The following is a 17,602-nucleotide window of genomic DNA, read 5'->3' on the forward strand; positions in this document are numbered from 1 at the left end:
AATAACCCTAGAATGGGATGTGGCGGGCATTATCACAACCCAATAATGGGATATAGAGTCTCCTTATTTTAAACCCATAATGGGATATATCAACACAAGTAAATTCTAGTAACATGCGCTAGGAAAACATTTAATGTTATTATTGTAGTCTGAATTTTCTAGAACAGTCAGTTGGACATGTCACTCTTGAGCAGCCTACACGTGTTTTGGCACATAGTCTTTATCAAGGCTGTCAGTTGGTTCAAATGAAACCACGAACCAAATTAATAATATAGACATCAATTGGTCAATGAAAAATAAACAAATTCAATCACACAAATTTGATAGCATTCAAAAATATATAAATGAACATATACGGCAAATAAATTAGTGATACATACCAGAGAGAAAATGGGTATCTAGATGGATTAACAGACGGAACATGGAGAAATACAATTTCATGTTTATTTTTCATTGACCAAGTGATGTCTATATTATTAATTTGGTTTGTGGTATAATTCGATCCAACTGACTGTTCTAGAATAGTCAGACTACAATAATAAAATCACATTTTTTGCCTGGTGCATGTTACTAGCATTTACTTGTGTTGACCTATCTTCTGTGGTATAGGGTAAAACCACTATACTAGGCGTGCAGCTGGCATACGGATTGACCTTTCGTTGTTGTGTAGCGCACTAGGATTCCAGTTTATCCAATTTTGCAATTTGTGCCATAATGGGATATAGACGGTCATTATTATAACTTGATAATGAGATGTAGAGGGTTAAAGGAGAGTTCCGGGACTTTTTTTTTATTGCCCCTACGGTTCGGTCATGTGTTTTTAAGCATAACTCGGTAGATCGTAGAAAACTTTCCTATGGACCTTACCCGACTTTTCGTCCATTAACGCACTCGAAATCAGCCGCCATTTTCTGATAATCCTATCATTTCCCCCCATCGACCTGGCTCACCTGCTTTTGCGGCACTAAATCAAATCCCCCGCCCCTGAGCCTGACATCAGCAGACGCGTACCGCCCATTTCCCAACGCCAAAGCACGTTTCGTGTCAACAATCGCTGCGCCTCAGCTAATGACGTGTCGCCATGGAAATGGCAGGACGCCTCTTTCCTCAATAAGTATAAACACACCGTTTCACAACACACAGCAGCAGATTTTCGATTCCATTACTCTCTCTGTGTTACTTTGAGTATTCTGTGACTCGTTTCTGTGCTCTGGTCAGCTACCTTTGCCGCTTCTAGGCCTTGTGAACACCTGTACCATCTCTGTAAATTATTTTACTTTCTTTACCACACAATGGCTACAATAATGCCGTATATGTACGAGCCCGAGTACACCGAGGAAGAACTACTGGAAAGGCAAGCACGCGAAAACGATGGGGATTCGGACGGCAGTTGGGAGGACCAGTCAACGGATGAAGAGCCTGGACCATGTCGCATGGACGGCGTCTCCACCTGGTGCACGTGCAATCGGTGCGAGCTAATGCCAACTGAGGAGGAGAACTGCTGCTGCCGTGAAAATTCCGGGTGCTTGGCCTACATTTCGGAAGGCGAGCCAAGTCCGCAATGCATCACCGAGCTGCCAGAGTTCAGAGAAGCCTGCCTCTCACGGACCGTGTTGAGGATGATGATGGTGCTTATGCACGAACTTTGCGGCACTGTTCGTCCGCGTAATCCGAGTAACGAGTAAGTATACTCTGGTTGTGATGTCAGTGATGCCACTACTATTTCATGGTCGTCTCATCATTCGAATGCATGTAAATTGGTTCCATGTTGTGCATTTTCTAGATAGAATTTTTTTCAAAGCAGAATGACATTTTTTACCTGAATTGACAGTGATAAGAAAGTTGTCATTTTAATACAGTTTGCATCTTTCATTTTCACAGGTGGTACAGGCTGGTGGCCTATCGTTGCTTCACTTGGTGGCTTCACGGGAGGCTCGGACACCGCGTTCGGAGAGTAATACCTGCCTGTGCGGTACTTGCCATTAGACAACATTTCCCCAGCGACAGTGGACAATACCGCGGATTTTCCCTGGATGTGCTGCAACCGCAACTTTACAATGTGTAATGTTTATTATTTATGTTCAATTGAAATTAAGATCTAAAATAAAACCCAACATATATTTTAACAATGGTTGTTTTGATTTTTTAAATGAATCTAGTGTGTCTCCATTGAATAGTCTTCCTGTGCCTTGTCTTGTTACACCACATGTCTCCGGCCAGCATCCTCCCGAACGCTGGCCGCCCACCTTCAATCCACATAACCGTTGAACCCATATGCAGCAGACATACATATGTTATTTTTCGGGTTGGCATCAAGCCTCCCGGCCTTGCCTCCTCCCCCAAAAATACTTACCACACCACTTTGTTCAAGCGTTGGCAATAAAAGGCCGTTGGATTTTATTGATACAAAACATGGTTATAGGTAAATAATCAATATGGTTGATCATAATAAATCATCCTTTTGGGCACCGGGTACAGAGATGACCCCCTCTGGCCCGTGCTGCCTTGCCACCACAGGCCAGCCTGCTGCTGACTAACTGCCTAGGCATCCAGGGTCTCCAGGGTGAACTGCACCCATATATTCTCCTGGGAGGGTGAGGTATTTATAAACTCACCCCCCTGCCTTCCATGTACTATATCCTGCAGCCTGCCTCTTACATGCAGTTAGATGGCCTCTCCTTGGTGAGGCCCTGCGGCAAACGAGTCTTGTCTGCACGACCACCGCCCCAATCCACCCCCCCGCCCTATCAAAGGCAGTTCGCACCGGGGTACTTGTGCTGGCAAGTGGAGCTGTCAGGGAGCGATAAAGGCCAAGAGGTGCCAAAGACCATGTACACTACACTTCAAAGTGGTCTATAGAGCATGGGTTGTTGTTCCCATGTCTACCGCCAGACCCCGTGTCTCCTGCCAAGCATCCCCCCTCACGCTGGACGGCCCCCTGCAATCCACATAAGTGTGTCTCCATTCACGAGTCTTCCAGTGTCTTGTCTGCACGACCACCGCCCCAATCCACCCCCCGCCCTATCAAAGGCAGTTCGCACCGGGGTACTTGTGCTGGCAAGTGGAGCTGTCAGGGAGCGATAAAGGCCAAGAGGTGCCAAAGACCATGTACACTTCAAAGTGGTCTATAGAGCATGGGTTGTTGTTCCCATGTCTACCGCCAGACCCCGTGTCTCCTGCCAAGCATCCCCCCTCACGCTGGACGGCCCCCTGCAAACCGCATAATTAGAGTCCTAGAAGTCTTTGCGGACAAGAGGGGTGATCGATACCGCATCTGCAGCAGGCACTTTACCTCTGACATGTACTCCACATGATTGCTAATAAAGAAGAACACACCGCGAGCGAGGCGAAAATTGCTCTCAACCGCTATTCCCACTCTATTCGTCCACATCCCTCCACTGGTGAGTCAAGTTTACGTATTTATCTCTCGGCCTTGCGGTAGTGTGTAGCATTAGCTAACAATAATTTCCCCATTTATGTATCCACTCAATATGAAGGCGGAAGATTCTCCATCCGTGTCGTTATTGCAGTCATCAGCCACTTCAAGCGCCTATCGGGTAATCTTACTTGGCTATTCTGCCACTGACTTGTTTTAGGCATGTAAATCAATAGTTTTAATTTATCGTGTAATTATTTTACCTAATGGTACACCCTTGTACTCGTCCTCTAGTCTTTGTTTTCAGTTATAATTATTGTTATCCAAAATAATTCAAGTACTGTCTTTCAGGGAGATGCTGAGGAGTCCAACGTATTGACGACTATCGTTGATGTCACTCAGATGCTTGAGGTACGTTTCAGGACAGTTCCATCGATGGAGATCATCAGATCTTGCATTCTTGTAGCGTGATTGTTACACACAATGTTTCTTTCGTTTTTAGCCATTGATATGTCCTTCTGTCGTCGCCCTCCTATGTGTCTTCTTTTTTCAATATTGTGTTCATTACTAATGAAAGTCCTATGTTTCAGGGAGTCGATGGAGCATTAGTCCAAGAAGAAGGGGGAGCGTGCAGTTACGGGTCGGCGCAACAGCTTGCAGAAGTGTGCACCGCAGTTACATCGTCCCTTGATGTTCTTATGCATTTCGAGGTATGGATACTGACAGTTCAATCAAGCGAAATCATATGACGTGATTACATCCGCTATACTTCCTTCTTTATTAACGCAAGTACTATGTTTCAGGGAGATGACGGAGCTTCTTCTACAAGAACATCACCCCTAGTAGTTGATGCAGATCTCTGGGTGGTGACACTTCCAACGATCGAGCAAATCGAATCATATTTACATATCCATTATTTATTTTAGACAACTGATCATTTGTGCAGGTCTATTTAGATGAGCCGTTCACGCCTGCACAAAGTTTCTGTTCTTTTTATCAAAATAGAAAACCATACTAATGCAATTACTGTGTTTCAGGGAGTCACTGAAGCATCATCTTCAATAATATCATCAATGGAAGTCCATGAGGAGCCCGAGGTATGGATCTTGACAGTTCCATCTAACTAGATCAACAATGCGTGAATAATTGTCGTTTGAATGTTCTACACAAAGCGTTCATTCGTGTTTTGCTATTGAGATGTACGTGGGTATTGGTCCCCAAGTACATTTTGTGTTTTCGATATTATTATACATACTAATGAAAGTTCTATGTTTCAGGGAGTCGATGGAGCGTCAGTGCGTGATGGATGTGCTTATCAGGAAAACATAGTCGTTGCAGCGCAAGAGGAAGTGGAGACATGCACACACGAGTCGGAGCAACAGCGTCCTGATGTTGAAGTTCGAGGCAAGAAAGTTTCAAAGAAAAGAAAGCAAAAGAAGGTTAGTGTCCTGGTCACTATATTATGTTGTTTTTCACTGTTAATAGTTCAATACTGTAAGTTGAGTTTAAACTGAACATCCCTTTTCCAATCTGTCCTCTAGTTGCGAGTGGGTCTACGAACTAGATCTACACAGACAGTGAAGCGAACGAGAGATGTTGCTTGTCAAACCTTTTGGCAGGGACTTGAGACTGGAGATGCATCGTGCCAATGGGAAGAATATGAAGTGATTGACAACGGAGCTATACCACCACCAGCCATTGATAGTGAATGTCCTCCTGGTAGTTCGGATGCAGTCGGAGATCAATTCACAGAATCCACACCCGCAAAAACTAAGACCGCGAGAAAGTTGAAGAAATTGTTTTATTCACCCATCGCCGGAGAAGGAACAGATGTTGCAATGGAAGAGAATGAAGTGGACGACAATGAAACACCATCAATATCACTGAACATAGCGGAAGACGATATCAGAGATTCTACCTTTCATGTGAGTGACATGTCCTCAACGTTACAGGCCGAACCAGCTGGGATGCAGAGTGACAGTATAAGGAAAGAGGCCAAATTCATTGTATTCGATAGTTGTTTGATTGATCTTATTATTCGGATGAAATGTGGGCATTCGGTTGGTGGGGAAGTATGTGGGGAGCCATTGATTAATGTGACTCGTGCAATTCGAGGCACTAACCTTAAAATACATGCCACTTGTACAAAACATCATCCGTTCACATGGTCTGCACAACCTATGCTGGGACAACTGCCAGCAGGCAATCTACTTTGTGCAGCGGCTGCACTTTTTAGTGGTTCAAGTTTTAAAAAATTAGAGTCTTTCTTTCAGTTTGTGGGAATCCATTTCATTGCGAAAACTCAGTTCTACAAATACCAAACCGATTATCTATTTCCAGCCATTAGCGAAGCTTGGAGAATGGAAAAAATGTCTATTGATAGTACATTCGCGGGCAAACGGTTCAGGCTAGCCGGTGATGGACAGTGCGACAGCCCAGGATTTTCAGCCAAGTACTGCACCTACCACTTTCAGGACATGGAAAGTAAGAAAATTGTGAGTTCGGTGGTCGTGCAGGTGTCACAAAGTACATCCTCAGTGGCCATGGAGAAAGTTGGCTTTGTAGCATCATTGCAAGAACTACAATCGCAGGGAATGGTGATCGACCTGATAGCCACGGACAGACACGTTTCAATTGCCAAGACAATGAGAGAACAGTACAAAAATATAAATCACCAATTTGACGTTTGGCATCTTGCAAAATCAATCAATAAAAAATTGTTGGCTGCAGGTAAAAAAAAAGAATTGCAAGGTATTTCACAGTGGTCCAAGTCAATCAGCAACCATCTTTGGTGGAGCTCAAAAACATGTGGAGGGTCGTTGGAAATTCTACTGTAAAAATGGCGGTCAGTATTGCCACACTGTACAAACGTTCACCGATGGAACACGAACCAACATTTCCACAATTGTGAACATGGCCATTTGTCCACAGAGGAGGCACGGAAGAAGAAGTGGTTGATTCCTTCATCACCCACTCACAAAGCCATTGAAAAGATTGTATTTGATAAAACTATAACAAAAGCTTTGAGGGGACTCACGGAATTCTGCCACACAGGAGATTTGGAGGTGTTCCACAATATGTGCCTAAAGTACAGGCCAAAACGATTGCATTTTGGCATGGAGGGCATGATAAATCGGACTCTTTTAGCGGTCTTGGCACATAACCATAATGTTGGCCGTCAACAAAGTAGGACGACCGGAACTTTAGGGACGCTTCGCTACAATAAGGCCTTCACTAAAAGAAGTAAACAATGGGTGATCAAACCAGTGTTTGAGGATATGCAATATGAGTTTATTGAGAAACTTATTGTTGACGTCCTAGATAGGCACATAAATGGAGTTGTGAACGAACCTGTGCAGGGGACAACTGCATTGCCACCCAACATTGCCTCTGTTCCATGTCCACCTAAAGAAGAACTCATTGAGAAATACACATCACGGTTTAAATGATTGTAATTTGATTGTCTGTTCTCTCGAGTCTCCTCATGTCGCAGGCCCATTGAATATGTGTAGCTATGTATTGTGTAAATAAAAGTGATTGCTCAGTGTACATGCAATGTGTCTCTCCACCCTTGCCCCTCCCTTCACCGTGCAGTAGTGCGAACCACCCGGGTGTCACCTGTGACTTTGCTCTGGAGTCTCCTCATGTTGCAGGCCCATTGAATATGTGCAGCTATGTATTGTGTAAATAAAAGTGATTGCTCAGTGTACATGCAATGTGTCTCTCCACCCTTGTTCATTTGCGCATTAAATTAAACCAAACAGTAATATAAATCATTTTTCAAAAAATATAGAATGTCTCCGTATTTATGGTTCTGTGGGGCTGCAAAGCACGCAGACAAAATGCAAAGATGGAGTGTAAATTTCAAGTCCTGTGAGACGGCCTTACACTGAATGTAGCTAACTAGGAATGTGTGCTCGTTCAAAGTGAAGGTCAGCTGCTTTGATTTTTTGTAGGGTGCCAGAATGGCCCACGACTCAGTATAAGGTTCTATTGTTATTTGACCTTGACAGGCCGGGACCACGTAAGAAACGATAATGAATATAATTTCAGAAACGAAAGCCATTTCATGTTCGTTCATTAGAAGAAATAACGTCTGCATAGAAGGAGTGGTATTTCGGGGCTGCCCTACGCACAGACACAATGGAAAATGCAAATATAATGTAAGTAACTCTTTAGATGAGTTTATACCGCAATTTAATTACTATACAGTAGCTTTAAAGACGGGTTAAGTTGGACTTGTTCGTTCTATGTGGCATATTGTTTTGTACCGCGCACTATCTTGGGGAGAACCGTCTCCTTTTACGGAAGCACCTCAAAACCTTCCTCTTTGCTTCTGCTTTCTCTCTCCCTCTCCCCTGCTACAACTGGTCCACTGTCTGCGATCTCGGTCCTGGGCCCTTCCACTCTCCACCTGCACTCCCTGTCAACCCCTGCACTGGGGGACTGTCTCAGTATCCTACAGCCCCCCCTTGACGTTTAAAACCCAGTTGCAATGTCCTAGCTATGAAATAATTTACCAACCGAATATATAAAATGAATAATTTTAATAAAGATCTGATGGTGAGACTAATTTCATTTTTTATGTTTTTCAAACAGGTACTTCACCCATTATTGTCTGTGTCACGAGTACCAGACACCGGCGGATGGCTTTTATAACCGCCAGTTGCTTCTCCGCGTGAACAACGTTACCACCCTGACCATTTTATGGGACGATCGCCAAGTACAAGTATGCCCTTACGCGGTACTAACGGCTAGATGCAACATACAGACCGTTGTGGTGGCCTAGTGCCTCGTTGTTGGAACAGCCATGCGATTATCAGTGCGACCGAAGAGCTTATTTTATCGTAAACCAACACCCTGTGTACTGCACACGAACATCGCTTGCCTCAAGACGAACTATTTTGGATCGAGAGCAAAGAAAAATGAAAATCGCTGAATATTCTCTAAACATTTGATGTCCAATAAATGTACTTTGCCAAATGTACAATCTTGCAGTTTGCTTTTAAACCACAGTTTCATATTCCGAATTGTGGCGCTGTATTGTGAGATGATCTAAGACCCTGTGTACAGCAAAGGAACATCGCGTGCCTCAAAACGAACTTTTTGGAACGTGAGCAAATAAAAATGAAAATCGCTGAATATTCTCTAAACATTTGATGTCAAATAAATGTACTTTACCAAATTTACAATCTTGCGGTTTGATTTAAAAGTACAGTTTCATATTGCGAAGTGTGGCGCGCTGTGTTGTGAGCTGATCTGTGTTGGTTTCCGGGTTCTGTGTGGAGTCGCGTAGAAGACGCCTGGGCGCGTTTGCCTACGCAGCACAGTCACGTCACGGATAGAGGCGGGGAATATGAATGTTTTGATAAAGTCTGTTTCAGGGGCGGGGGATTTGATTTAGTGCCGCAAAAGCAGGTGAGCCAGGGCGATGGGGGGAAATGATAGGATTATCAGAAAATGGCGGCTGATTTCGAGTGCGTTAATGGACGAAAAGTCGGGTAAGGTCCATAGGAAAGTTTTCTACGATCTACCGAGTTATGCTTAAAAACACATGGCCGAACCGTAGGGACAATAAAAAAAAAGTCCCGGAACTCTCCTTTAATATTATAACATTGTAATTGGATACAAAGGGTCCTTATTAGGAGTCCATAATGTAATCCATAGGGTGTGGGGTCAGTATTTTAAACCCTGACTATAATATAGAGGTTCATTGAAGTAAGCCCATAATATATTATAGATGGTCATCATTATACTGGACACATGAGCATAACACATGACATCGAGTCACGTGTGTGCATTTTAGTGTTTTTTCTGGTATTCATACCTCTCACGTTTGCCATTTGCAAGGCCCGAGGAGCAATGGCGCATCTGAAAGAGAGCAGGATGTGTAGGTTAGTGGATAAGAGAGGGAACGCGCTAGATAGCTTTGCTGTTGTACTGCTGGGTGCAGACCAGAAGGATCCTGAGCTCCGTGTGTGGGCCGTTGTCTAGGAGTTCTGTGTCCAGAGCACAGTGGCATTTGTGTCCTGAGGGAGCCTTGTGTACCTATTGTTCTTGGATGGCATGGCTGGGACTATGATATGTAAGTAAGTTGTAGAATTGTCTGTTTTTGATGTCTGTTGGGAGGGTTAATATTGGCAACTTTTCCCTCAGAACACTCCAGGATCATTTGTACGCTTGGGAACTGACTATTTGTGCACGCGTGGTCCCTATTTTCAGGCTGAAGAACAAATGAACACAATAATACTTATAGCCACATTAGTGGACCTTTATGGAGACACAGCTCCACCTCACTGATGAGACCCAACAAGTCTGAAACATGCGTCTGGGGTTGCTGTTGGTATTCTTGTTCAGAAGGGAAATGCCATATGATTTTGTTGCTGGACTGCCCATGTGGGCGGGCCAAAGACTGACATGCAAATGAATATTTCCCTTCTGTGAAAGGTACAGTGAGCTAAAGTGTGGCTGCAGACTCTGGAGTGGGTACCTTCCCAAAGAACAGGCCATTTTTGCCGTGTTTGTTGTCATAGAGGAGTGCCCATGACAAATTTTTGATTTTTTGAAGGGCCTTAGGTCTTGTCAGCCTAAGTTTCCCAGGGTCATCCAGACATGGACCCCTTGCTCACTGTGCTCAGAGAGGAACAGCTCCACCTCACTGATGATGCCCAACAAGGCTGAAACACGTGTCTGGGATTGCTGTTGGTACTCTTGTTCAGAAGAGAATTTCCATAGCATTTTAGTGCTGGACTGCCCATGTGGGCAGGACAAAGACTGATATGCCAATGGATATTTCCCATCTGTGAAAGGTACAGTGAGCAAAAAGCGTGTGCTGCAAACTCTCATCTCAGAACAGGTTATCATGCCATGTTCTTTCTGGAGAGGAGCGCCTGCTATCTTTTTTGAAAATTTGCAAGGAACTTGGGGTTGGTCACCCTGAGTTACCTGGGGGCAACCAGACGTGGACTCCCTGCTCACTGTGCTCAGAGAGGCACAGCTTCACCTCACTGATGAGGCGCAACAAAGACTGATAGGCAAATGAATATTTCCCTTCTGTCAAAGGTACAGTGAGCTAAAGTGTGGCTACAGACTCTAGAGTGGGTACCTTCCCAAAGAACAGGTCATTTAGCCGTGTTTGTTGTCGCAGAGGGGCGCCTATGGACTATTTTTTTATTGATTAAAGCACAACTGCCATAAGAGATTATGTAGTTACTAACAGTATCACCTATAACATTTACCTTTCAGGCAACCTCACAGTTATGTCTGTGCTTGAAAAGTTCACAATATAATCCCCTGTATGCAAAGCACCAGGAGCAAAGACAAAAGCTCCACCTAACCAAAGGAGTAAGAGAGGTGGGATTGGAAGGTGATGGGGGCAACACTTGCTCCAATGGAAACTGGGAGTAAATCCTGATTGTCTTCTGACCTTGTATGACTATGGTTATAAACGCTGTAGAAAGGCCAAAGGATTGAACTCTGCATATCAAAAAGGATAGGTGTGGGTTAACATTAAGTTCAAGCTGGCAGTTCCTGGACGTGTTTTGTCCTGATGAATGCAAGATTTAGTCATGCAGAAACCGGTCAACATTTTCATTACTTATCCTTGCAAGAGAGAGTATTTTTAAGTACACCTTACTGCCCCCATGACATGAATTTAATAGGTAGTATGAGGACTTTTATTTTTCACTTTTTTCTCAGTACAGGTAACACAGGGGTTTTTGGCGTTTTGAGTATATCTTCTAAGTGGACAGATGTAGATCAACAATAAGGCTTATAAAAGGAGATTAGTGAATGGATTAGTCAAGAGAGAACACATAGACCCTGGGAAATTGCATTACCTTTTCCAGACATGCTGTGTGCCAGCGTTTGTAGGGATACAACACAGAGTTCCTACATGAAGTTACCAGCAACGAGTTCTCTTGTTCTGCTGACCTTTAAGAGGACCTTCTCCTTACGATCCAGAATGAAAGACACTTTTTCCATTAGAATAAACACAGGCAGCGCCATCTTGGTATGGGGAAGAATCCATAGAATTGCATGAATTAAGGCTGCAAACTCGGAAACATGCTTTGTGAACCCTTGGCCCCAATGCCTATTGGTTCTGATGAACCCACCTAGAGAGTGCCACGTGTGGATGTGAAAGTCATAGGGACACTAAGCCACTGGTGAGTATTGTAGGTAATGGGTCGAGATATTTGTCACCACCTCCACCTCACTTACCTGTCGGAGGGGGCGCGGTTATGGATTCCGACGCGCCCCATCCTGGCGCTGTTATCCCCGATACCGGTTGGGGGGTTCGCCAGATTGAGACGCCTACCTTCCGACTTCGAGATGGACGAGGCTCAAGATCTCCGGGAAGAGATGCGTGTTCTTCGGGCTGAAATGACAGCACTCCGTCAAGAGAACATCGGTCTAAGACAGATGGTGTCACAAGCCTCTGGGGTAGCATCCCAGGGAGAAGGGGCTATGTCCCAGACTACGCCCATCAAGTTCGACGGCGACCCGAGACGAGTGGCAGAGTTTTGCAACCATTGCAGAATACATTTCCTGTTCAGAACCTCTCATTTCAATTCCGATAAAGCCAAGATAGGATACATCCTGGGGAATTTGACGGGAAACGCCCTGGCCTGGGCCGCTCCATTGGTGTCTGCCAATAGCCCCATACTCAATGACTTTGCAGCTTTTGAAAAGGCATTTCGGGAGGTCTTTCAGTCACCTAATCTAGCCTCCGCAGCTCAGAATCAGTTGATGGAACTAAAACAGGGTGTTATGGATATTATAGCTTACATCGGCCGTTTCCGTCAGTTGGCAACTGACTCCCAGTGGCCTGAGATAACTCAAAAGACTTTGTTCCGAAGAGGTCTACGAGAGGAGTACAAGGATGAATTGCTCCACATTCCTGAACCTGATACCTTGCAACAATTAATTGAACAAGTGTTGCGAATAGACCATCGATTGGCGGAACGGAAGGGTGAGAGACGACGAGCTGAACGGCTGTTCACAAGACCACCCAACGTTCAAACTGGTAATTCCGGACTTTCGGATTCCGGCCCCGAACCCATGCAGTTGGGAGCCGTTAGGGGCCCGCTCTCGGAAGCTGAACGGAAACGCAGACGGAATCTAAGACTTTGCCTGTACTGTGGGGCTGCTGGGCATTTCTTGGGTACTTGTCCTTTACGCCCACAAAGAAAGCCGGAAAACTAGTTGGCCTGTCGTCAGTTGGAAGGGCAACGACAGGTCTAGATCCGTATTCAGTCCTTTCCAGTTCCGCCTTTTCATTTCAGCCCATGCAACCGGCTGTTTTACTGGTGGTGAGGATCAAGTTGTCATGGTTTAACAAGAAGACAGAGGTGCTGGGTTTACTGGATTGTGGAGCATCTGGGAATTACATAGACGAGACATTTGCAATTAGCCAAGGAATACCCTTGCTACCCCGGAGAAGTGTCTTGCCAGTCGAGGTCATCGATGGAACCCCTTTATCTTCCGGTCCAATCAGCCAACAAACCATGTGTCTCCATATGCAGATTAAAGAACATGGGGAAGAGATCGCCTTGGATGTCATCAAATCACCCTCCTATCCCGTGGTCTTGGGTTTACCTTGGCTTCTTCACCATAATCCTACCATCAATTGGGGAGCTCGTCTTTTGGATTTCACCTCCGCTCTCTGTCTCCAGGATTGCTGTTCGGCCGGTGTGTTAGGAAGGGAGATCTCAACCATACCCCTCACGAGGGGTACTGGCTCTCCTGAATTTTGTGCCCTGTTGTCTGTCCCTCAGGAATATGCCGAATTCCAGCCAGTATTTTCTGAACCCGAAGACATTCCACTGCCACCTCATCGAACGTTTGACTGTACTATCGAATTAGCACCTGGTTCAGTGATACCTCATGGGAAGGTATACGCCCTGTCCCTTACTGAGAAGGCAGTTCTTCAAGAATACTTGTCAGACTGTATTAGGAAGGGTTATATCAGTCCCTCGAAATCACCAGCTGGATTCCCGCTATTCTTCGTGAAGAAGAAGGAAGGAACCTTACGACCCTGTATTGACTACCGTCAATTAAATGACATTACAAGAAAAGATAGGTATCCATTGCCATTGATTCGAAGCATCATGGAGTCCCTTCGAACTGCCCAGGTGTTCACTAAGTTGGATCTACGAGGCGCTTATCACTTAATACGAATCAAAGAGGGAGATGAATGGAAGACGGCCTTTAAGACTCCTTTCGGGCATTACGAATACCGGGTAATGCCATTCGGTTTGTGCAATGCCCCGGCTGTCTTTCAGCGTTTTATGGATAGCGTTTTTTGTGATCTAATCGGGATATCAGTTTGGGTGTATCTCGATGATATCCTCATTTTTTCTGTCTCCCTGAAGCAACATGTAGAACACGTTCGAGAGGTACTTCGACGTTTGTCCCAGAACCACCTGTACGTTAAGCTTGAGAAGTGCTCTTTTCATCAGAAAAAGATGGAATTCCTGGGCTATGTGATCAGTGGCACTGGAATATTCATGGATCCGGCCAAGGTACAAGCCATTCAAGTTTGGACTCAACCTTCTGATATAAAGTCCCTACAACGATTTTTGGGGTTTGCTAATTTTTATCGGCAATTTATACCCCATTTTTCTCAACTCACGGCTCCCTTAACTCGACTAACTAGCAGTAAGACGCTTTTTGTCTGGAATACACAAGCAACCAAGGCTTTCAACGTCTTGAAACAAGCCTTCAGTACTGCTCCCATTTTGCGTCATCCTAATGACGAAGTGCCTTACATAGTAGAAGCCGACGCTTCCGATCTTGCCGTGGGTGCTGTCCTTTTGCAAATGGAACCAGAAACCGGTGTGGAACACCCTGTGGCATACTTTTCCCGCAAGCTCACGCCTAGCGAACAGAATTATGCAGTAATCGAGAAAGAACTATTGGCAATAAAAACTGCATTCGAAGAGTGGAGACATCATCTCCTTGGAGGCCGGCATTCTGTGGAAGTACGTACAGACCACCGAAATTTACAGTACTTAAAGTCTCTTCAGTGCCGCACCTCTCGCCAAGCCCGATGGGCCTTTTTTTTCTCCCACTATGACTTCCATATCACATACATCCCCAGTGCTCGCAATATAAAGGCCGATGCCTTGTCCCGATCCTTGGAGGTAGAAGCTAGAAAGCAGTACAGGGAGGAGCCAATTATATCCCCAAAGCATTTCTTATACACCTTATCACCTTATCTCCAGAAGATTCTACAAGACACTAGTACCGATCCTGATCGGGAAGGCCTCATGAGGAATCCTCAGGTTACTGAAGAGAATGGACTACTTTTCTTCCGGAACAGGCTATATGTTCCCACAACCTCTCTTCCAGCTCTTGTGCTTCAGGGGTTTCACGACTCCCGAGTTGGTGGCCATCGTGGTATTGGAGCAACTCGAGAATTAATATCCAGACAGTTCTGGTGGCCAGGTTGGGCCCATGATATTGAACGTTACGTAAAGAGTTGTCCTGTGTGTGCCCAGGTGAAGATTCCTAGGAAGAGGCCCCTAGGGTTGCTTCATCCCACCGAGATTCCTCCTTACCCTTGGCACACCATAGCAGTTGATTTCATCGTAGAACTCCCTCCGTCTGAAGAATATACCTGCATTATGGTTGTGGTGGACTGCTTTTCCAAAGCAGCACATTTTGTTCCGTTCCTTAAAATACCAACCGCCACTCAGATGGCATCGGCATTTCTTCTGGAGATATACAGGTTACACGGACTGCCGCAAAAAATTATATCCGACCGAGGGTCTCAATTCCTGTCATCTTTTTGGAGTCAATTGTGCAGTCATCTCGGCATCCATCGTGCACTCAGTTCTGGTTATCATCCTCATACCAACGGCCAGACTGAGAGGACTAACCAGACTCTGGAACAATATCTTCGCTGTTTTGCCAATGCCACTCAGTCTAACTGGAAGTCCCATCTGGTTTTTGCCGAGGTCTCCTATAACAATACCGTTCATTCGGCTACGGGCCTGAGTCCGTTTTTCTGTTTGTCTGGCTTACATCCTAAATTGGTACCCTTTTGTCCTGTACCTTCTAGTACGGTTCCCTCCGCTGATTGGCTCGTCACTTCCATTCAGGATCAACACTCCTTGGCTCTCAGTACTTTGGCGGAAGTACAGGCACGGATGAAGCGACAGGCTGATAAGGGAAGGACACCTGAACCTGCTTTCCAGGTTGGGGATCTAGTTTGGTTGTCCTCCAAACATCTCCCCATTCGTAATTTACCCACCAAATTGGCTCCCCGATACTTTGGCCCTTTCAGGATCACTAAACGCCTGTCTTCTGTGGCTTTCCGTTTGCAATTGCCTCAAACTTGGCGGGTGCATCCGGTTTTTCACGTCTCCCTGTTGAAGCCATATGTGGTGGACACGTTTGGCCGTTCTGCCCCTCGTCCCGCACCTGTTGTTGTCCAGGGGTCTCCCGAATTCGAGGTACAGGAAATTTGCGATTCTCGCTTCAGGCGTGGAGTGCTCCAGTATTTGGTGGACTGGAAGGGTTACCCAGCCTGTGATAGAACTTGGGAACCACGCAGTTATGTGCATGCCCCCCGCCTGATCCGTGATTTCTATCGCCGCTTTCCGTGGAAACCAGGGGCTCCTGGGCCTTCTGGGAGGGGGCGTAGTGTCACCACCTCCACCTCACTTACCTGTCGGAGGGGGCGCGGTTATGGATTCCGACGCGCCCCATCCTGGCGCTGTTATCCCCGATACCGGTTGGGGGGTTCGCGGTTGTCCGCGACACCCGGCGCTTCCGGGGTTTCTGTGTCCCGGGGCCTGCGCATGCGCGGAAGACCGCGTCTTGGTCTTCGCGCATGCGCAGTCCTCGAGACGCTTGGGAAGCCACAAGCTTGCTTCCCAAGCCTCGTTTCGGACGCGGCAGCACTCGGGGATAACACGGCTTGCGTTCCAAGCCTCCCGAGTGCTGCCGGTCTTATTTAAGGCGCATGATCCTGAAACTCACCGCGTCTCAATGCGGTTTGTTTCACGGATCGTGTCTTCGCTCCTGAAGCCTCGCTGCTTCAGCTCCAGTCCTTACCAGCTCCAGCCTGCTCTCCTGTCCTTGCCTGCTCCAGCCTGCCCTTCATTCCTCACCTGCTATAGCCGCTCTTCAGTCCTTGCCTGCTCAGCCAGCCCTTCAGTCCTCACCTGCTCCAGCCTGCCCTCCATTCCTTGCCTGCTACAGCCTGCCCTTCAGTTCTTGCCTGCTCCAGCCAACCCTTCAGTCCTCACCTGCTACAGCCTGCCCTTCAGTCCTTACCTGCTCCAGCCTGCCCTCCATTCTTTGCCTGCTCCAGCCTGCTCCAGCCTTGTTCTACTGTTGTGCCCACTACAAGACTTGCCTGCCTCCTCCAGTTATTTGCATCCTCTGGGAACACCACGGCATTCCGTCCGCAATTCTATCTTGCTACACTGCTCCAACACTGCAAGAACCAAGAAGGTGCACTTTAGTGACGTTGGGAGCTGGTCCACCTCTAACCCTGTTGACTCTAGGGGAAGGGGTGTGCTGGTTTCTCGCGTCTCATATTCTTCAATCACCTGTCGGACAGCCTGGCGACCTCACCAAGAACAACTACCGGAAGCCCAGGTACTCAGCGCCCAAGAGACGCAATCTTTAACAATATTGAAGCGGCCATGACAGTATATCTCATGCAGAAAAAAAAAACTTCCCATGAATGTGGCCGTGTGAGGTCTGAGCTTTTCAGGGAGCCGAGAATGAAAGGCAGAGTCCAGGTCATAGACATGCACATGTGGAGTCGGTTCCCAAGAGTCGCTGATAATGTTGGGAGTCCAATACGGCATGTGCGGTAAGGCAAACTCCAGGCCCCTATCAAGCATCTTCAGGGTCGGAGGCAAAGGAGACACAAGTGAACCCTGGCCAGTTAAAGAAACATGGGAAACTGGATTGGGATTGCCATCAGTTTGTTAAGACAAACTGGACAACCTCCGAGTTGGCTACTTCTACAACATAACAAGCATTGGCCAAGTCAACAGTTTCGGCTTTTGTGTTGGCATGGGAAAGGAATTTGTCAGGTACTGCCATGATGGTACTACCTGGCTATGAGATGGAAACATCAGAACAATTGTGTGGTTGCCTGGGCACATGATAACAGTGCCTGGCAAATGCCCGTTTAATAGCAATACACAGGGCAAAACAGAAGGCTTTGGCAATGCTTTTTTATTTTTTTTTAGGGCTTTGGTG

This window comes from Ambystoma mexicanum, chromosome 14, assembly GCF_040938575.1.
Source record: "Ambystoma mexicanum isolate Mex_15411 chromosome 14, UKY_AmexF1_1, whole genome shotgun sequence".
Classification (NCBI taxonomy): Eukaryota; Metazoa; Chordata; class Amphibia; order Caudata; family Ambystomatidae; genus Ambystoma; species Ambystoma mexicanum.